General features: G+C 38.3%; 1 non-coding gene across 1 annotated transcript; it reads left to right on the forward strand.

Annotated features, from left to right (window-relative positions):
- Positions 1-4,536: 4,536 nt before the first annotated feature.
- TRNAS-AGA (transfer RNA serine (anticodon AGA)) lies at positions 4,537-4,618 on the forward strand. Its single transcript has one exon. It is a non-coding gene; the product is annotated as a tRNA-Ser (tRNA).
- The last annotated feature ends 1,400 nt before the right edge of the window (positions 4,619-6,018 follow it).

The raw sequence follows: 6,018 nt of genomic DNA on the forward strand, positions 1-6,018 counted from the left end.
CTGTCTTCTTTATACCTGTCATGTTAAAGTCACAATTGCTGGCCAATTTTGGCAAAACAAATACAAAAAATAAGAATTAAAGTAGTAGTATGTTATAGAGGTCAGTTCTTGGCGCAGACTCATAAGTCTGTAGTTTTGTATTTCGGCTTTTATTGATTCATTATTTAAATTAATTATTCAATAATTGAGAGAAGCTCTGACGCTACTAAATTAATTTTTACAGTCGCCAAATGCTGTTATCGAAAATCGAATTTGGTTATCGTGACAGAGTTGCAATGCTCTCTCATTTCTCTCTCTCTCGCTTAGTTTTTCTAACACCCTCTCTATCGAGTTTCTATTCTTTATCCATATAGACAATGTGTCTAAGAGCGAGACCTTTCGACTCGATTCTGATAAGTAATTATAATTATATTCTGATCCCTTTCGTTGATCTGAATTCGAAGAAGTTACACAAATCTGAAAGAATGGCAACAGCTTCTGCGTGGATCTTTGAGCAAGTGAAGAGCAGATCAAGTTTAAGCCTCGGTTTTGTTTTTCTGTGTTTCTGTGAGAGGATTGCCTAGTTTTTTGTTTATTTTTTTTGTATTATTTGTTTCTGTTGTTGTTGCAGTAGCTAACTGGGGCTCGGTCACAACTCAGCTGTAATTACGGCTTACTAAATCAAAGTGCGGCCCGCCCCCTGGCCAGCTGAGCGGCCTTTCTCGCCTACGTTGACAACTGAAAATAAAGCAAGGCAAAAAGCTAAAGATCAATGGCAAAATGCCGACAGTCGCTCGGCTAAGGTGCGACTACAGCAACAACAACGCCAACGGAGCTCAAGTGACTGCCACAAGGAAATTGCAACTGCAACTGCAACTGCAACTGCAACGACGGCTGCGGCAACGGCAACGGCAACGGCAAACTGAAAGCGCAGCAGCAAATTAAAAGCCAACTCAGAGGCTTCAGTTCGAATTTAGTTTGGTATCGAAGTCGGTGGCTGGCATATTGAAATAAGATCAATATCGCTCTGAGCAGCGCGTAGTTGCGTTTAAAAATATAACTACGATTGTTCTGGTCAGCCGCTGCAACAACAACAACAACAACTACAGCAACAACAACTGTCAAACAAGCAACAAGACATATTACGGGCGCGGGCTGCCCCATCGAGGCCCTCGAGACTCATTTACAACTTACCAATAAGTGTGTGTGCGTGTGTGTGTGTGTGTGTGTGTGTGCGTGTGTGTGCATGACCAACACTTTACGCCAAATCGATTGTCCTGCTTTAACAGATGTTGAGCATGGAGTTTTGAAGGTGTTTTTCCGCCAGTTGCCAACGTTATTGCTGCTGCAGCTCCTCAGAGCTGATCTCCGCCAGTGTCTATATGGCTAAGGGTTATGGCTAAAAAATAAACCAGCTAAATATCTAAAAATATATGTAGAATATATTAAGCAAAATATTGTGAATATAAATAATACAAATAATACGAACAAATTTCTTTATATAATAATATATACATAACATATATTTATATCATAGTATGAAAAAGTTCTATATATGCAGAAAGAAATTTTTTTTGTATTATTATTATTATTAATATTCATTATCCAAAATTCCTGGCAGATTCTTCACAAAGCAATTAATATATTTATATAAAAAAAAGCGTTACATTTTTATTATTTTATTTCTATTTATTATTATATTTATTGTATCTGTTTTTCTTTTTTTACTTTTATTTATTATTATATCTATTTTTTATTACTATAATATATTTGTGCTAATATATATTAATTTTGACAAAAGCTACCGATTAAACGATAAAAATAAAAGAAATAACAAAAATAAATAAATAAAAGAATATGGATATAGTAGAATGAATCCATTATGTGCGCAGATATAACTATATAATAATAATATATATAATTTTTGTAAACTTATTCCACTGTAAACGGGGCTTACGGTTTGAACCAGCTACTAGTTCAAGTCCTTGCTGCTTGAGCCCGATATATATTTACGCTTTCATTTTGAGTCTATCTTCAAATAATAAATAATAAATTGGATTTACAAGTACCGAAGCGATTGGGCTCAAAATTTACGTATTACTATGATTTATTTAAACATTATTTTTGTTTGAATAATTGATTGTTTAATGATTTAATTTAATTGAATCAACAGTTCTACAATATATTTGATACATTCACTATGATTATATAATACTTGCAATTGAACTTTGGCTAGAAAACGGCTAAGCTGTTTATATCTGGCGCGTAGAGCCGTGTTGTTGGCTGCTGTGGTGCTTCGTGGTGCTTGGTGGTGCTTGGTGGTGGTTGGTGGTGGTTGTTGATGCCGCTTCAGAGGCACCGCCGCCAATGCCGCCAACGCCGTCGCATAAAAACAATTGTTGCTCTTGTTGTTGTTGTTGCCGTTGTTGTTGTTGTTGTTGCTGCTGCTGCTGTACGCAATTTAAATGGAATTTCTGCTACTGGGCTCACATTGATCGCCATAAATAATCGCTACAGCAGCAGCAGCAGCATCAATGGTGGCGGCAGCGACAACGGCCAGCAACGAGCAACAACGTGCAACGTGCAACAACAACAACAACAACAACTACGTGCAACGTCGGAGCAACAGCGACCGCATCTCAGATGGCGCGATAAGGTAATTGGACTATTATGTCAAAAAGTATTTGGCGTTTAAGAAATATGGCCTGGCATTTGACATTTCGGCAGGCAGTAGTCGCCTTTGCCTGTGCCCCGTGCGCCCAATGCCCCAAACCCTTTTACCAGCTCCCCCCCTCTCTCTCTCTCTCTCTCTCTCTCTCTCTATCTCTCTCTTTCGCTCGCTCGCTCCCCACCCGTCTCCATCTTTTTGTGGCAACAGTTACATTTGCAATTGCCACAGAACAAAAGGTGCACATTAAAAACTGTTCGCTGCTCGCTTTTCGTTGTTTTCTGCTGTGTTGCAGCTTTCAGTTATGGAGCCGCGATTGGAGCTGCAGTCGCAGTCGCAGTCGCAGTTGATATCGCGATTGCATTGATCAACACACACACACACACACACATACACTCACACAAATGCCGAAAGGTGACAGGAGGGTGGGATGGAGGGGGGGGGCGGCGGCAAGCTAAACGCATTGTCCCCAAGAGTGGCGGCTGGCAACTGGCGACTGGCAAATGATCAAAGCTGAGTGCGTGGCAATGTAATTGATTGGTTTTGGCTAGAAAAACGTTGTTGATTTGCCTTTTGAGAGCGCAAGTCAACGAATAAGATTTCAATATGCAATCAGATCTCTAATCTGTTTAATTGCAGCGCGGCAAAGATTTCTTTTTAATGGAAGATCAGCCACATTTAATTCTACACTGAGTTAGGCTCAAAAACACTTTTGTATCCAGTCGGATTTTTTTTTTTTCAGTTCCAGCAACATCTCAATCTCAAACCATTCTTTGCAATTGAAAGATACGGCATTTTGGTATTTTTTTTTTTTTTTATTAAAAAGAAACTTCTGCTTCTATAAAATTTCTATTTCAAAGACATTTTTGTATCTAAAAAAAATTTTATCATAAAAAAATGATCATCTGTATCATAAAAAAAAATTATAAAATTCAGTTCTTAAAGATACATAGTTCTATATCCTACAGATACTTTCTGTCTTAAAGATACTTTCGCTTCTTATAGATACTTTTGTTGGTAGTTACCATGTTTTTCTTGCTTAAGATACTTCTATATCTTAAGAAGAGCTGTGCAATTATCAAATATGTTGTTCGTGTCATTATTTAATTGAAAGGTTTCTCTAAAAGATACAATTGTGTTTTAATATTTCTTTCTATTATTCATTTAATCGTTTTTATATTTAATTCATTTTTTAAATATTTATTAAGTTCGCTTGAGGTATTGGAAATATAAATATGAAAAATGATTATTTTCAAAATGGAAAGGTCGCCAAAATCAGCATTAATTTATTTGCATAAACTTTCTTACATACTTACATATATATTTATTTGTTAATTTCTTGGTTTGCATTATATATTTATTTATGTGTCTTTAAATTGTGTACGTAGTATATCTGTAAACATCTAAAAATATATGCCAAAGGCAAAAAGTCAACTGGTAAATTAAAAAAATATGTTTGTCATATTTATAGTCTGGGGTTTAGTTTATTCAAATCAAATGTGAAAAACTATTTTATTTTGCGCGTCGACAAACTTTGACAACGTCTGCGCTCTTGAAAGTGCGCCAAAACCAGAATTTATCATATTCGAATATATAAATAAAGTAGAAGCATGTTTAGTTTAAATATAAATTTATGACAAGCAGGCAAAAGCTTTAAGAGTGTGCCACAAAATATATTTCAAAAATGTTAATTTGGGCAGGTAAAGTCGTAAGCGAGATAAGTTCTTATCTTTTCATAGCAAAAGGTATGCGAAATAATCAATTGTCTTTTGGCCACTTACCTTTAGATGGCCTGTCAATTGAATTGTCGTAATCTGAATTGGTTTTCACCGAGTGCTCAATCAGCTGCGACATTTTATAGGCCCATTTGGAGCATGCGCCGTCACGCGGCAGTCGTGGCCGAGCGGTTAAGGCGTCTGACTAGAAATCAGATTCCCTCTGGGAGCGTAGGTTCGAATCCTACCGGCTGCGAGCTCTAGAATACACAATTTGCTTTCGTCTTTTTGTAATTCAATTATTAAATAATTTATTTTTTCGTGTTCAGAGCGAAAATTTATAATTGCCGCCGCATGTATCAGTTACGTCAATTATGCCCCCCAGCAATGTTGATGGCTGCACATACGATGCGTTTGGTATTTTAAAGATATAAAATCTTTTGCATGGAATATTTTGTTTTTATGCGCATTCCGCATACGCAGCAGAGCAGCTGGCACCTGGCAGCTGGCAGCTGACCGAAACGTCAACATTTTTAATGTATTTATTACATTATTAAACATATTCAAAAGGCATTAAAATGCCTCGACTCGCATCTAATTAGAGCGGGCAACAAAACAAACAAAAATGAAGGCGAACATTAAATCCACAACAAAAAAGTAAAAGAAGAAAGAGCAGTAAAAGTTAAAAGCGAATCCTCCTTAGTCCAATGGAAAATTGGCGTCTCCGTCGCGTCGTCAGCCAAATAAATAAGCATACAAAATGGGCAAAAAAAACGTAATAAAAAATAAGATACAAGAAAACTGAAATAACAAGATGAATTACCTTTTGCCACTGCACGTGAAACTGACACGCCAATGTGTACGGGTTGTGCGGGCCGTCTGTATGGGGTGTACGAGAGGCCCCTGGCGAACATCTTTGGCGGGGCTCCCCCGGAGCCCAAAGTGCTCAGTTCCGAGTCGCCGTTTACCGCTTGTCGCCGTCCTTAAAGTTCTGGCCATGCCACACATGGCTTTCAACACGTTCTTGTTTTGGTTTCCTTTTTTTTTTTGGTTTCTTTTTGGTATTTTTTGGTCAGCTCCCTTGAAAGTGCTGCGTGACGTCGCGTCTTGCTCGCTTTTGATGGCTCAATTCATTTGTTGTCTGCTGCCGCTTGCCGCCTGCCGCCTGCCGCTTGCCGCTTGCCGCTTGCCAATTGCCAATTGCAAGTTGCAAGTTGCCGTTCGCCGAAATGCATTTTTAATTTAATTTCATTTTGAATAATTTCACTGGGCGCGCGCATTAAAAAAATGTTTAACATAGCAACAGAACCATTAAAATTACCTTTAAAATGGCTGCTTTCGATTTGGATTATGTTTGCCTCATTGCCGCCCCGCTGCCCCGCCTCCCCGCTGCCCCGCCTCCCCGTTGCCGGCAACCTGCTGCTTGCTGTTCGCTGCCTTTGGGCCCGTTTACTCATTTTTTAATTGCTGCGCCTCAATTATGATAATATGTAAACGAAAAACAGAAAAAATAAAGACGAAAAGAAGAGTAGATGAGGCCGCTTTGGTCTTCTATTAAGACGCGCCTTTGCGCTTTTTGCATAAATTCCGGCATGGATTATACGCAAATCGCAAGTCGGCGGCTCATTTTCCATTTCTCATTTTCATGCGGTCGCG

Source organism: Drosophila montana, unplaced genomic scaffold, assembly GCF_035044405.1.
Source record: "Drosophila montana isolate Dmon_TW-CO22-7 unplaced genomic scaffold, ASM3504440v1 contig_2954_1, whole genome shotgun sequence".
Lineage (NCBI taxonomy): Eukaryota > Metazoa > Arthropoda > Insecta > Diptera > Drosophilidae > Drosophila > Drosophila montana.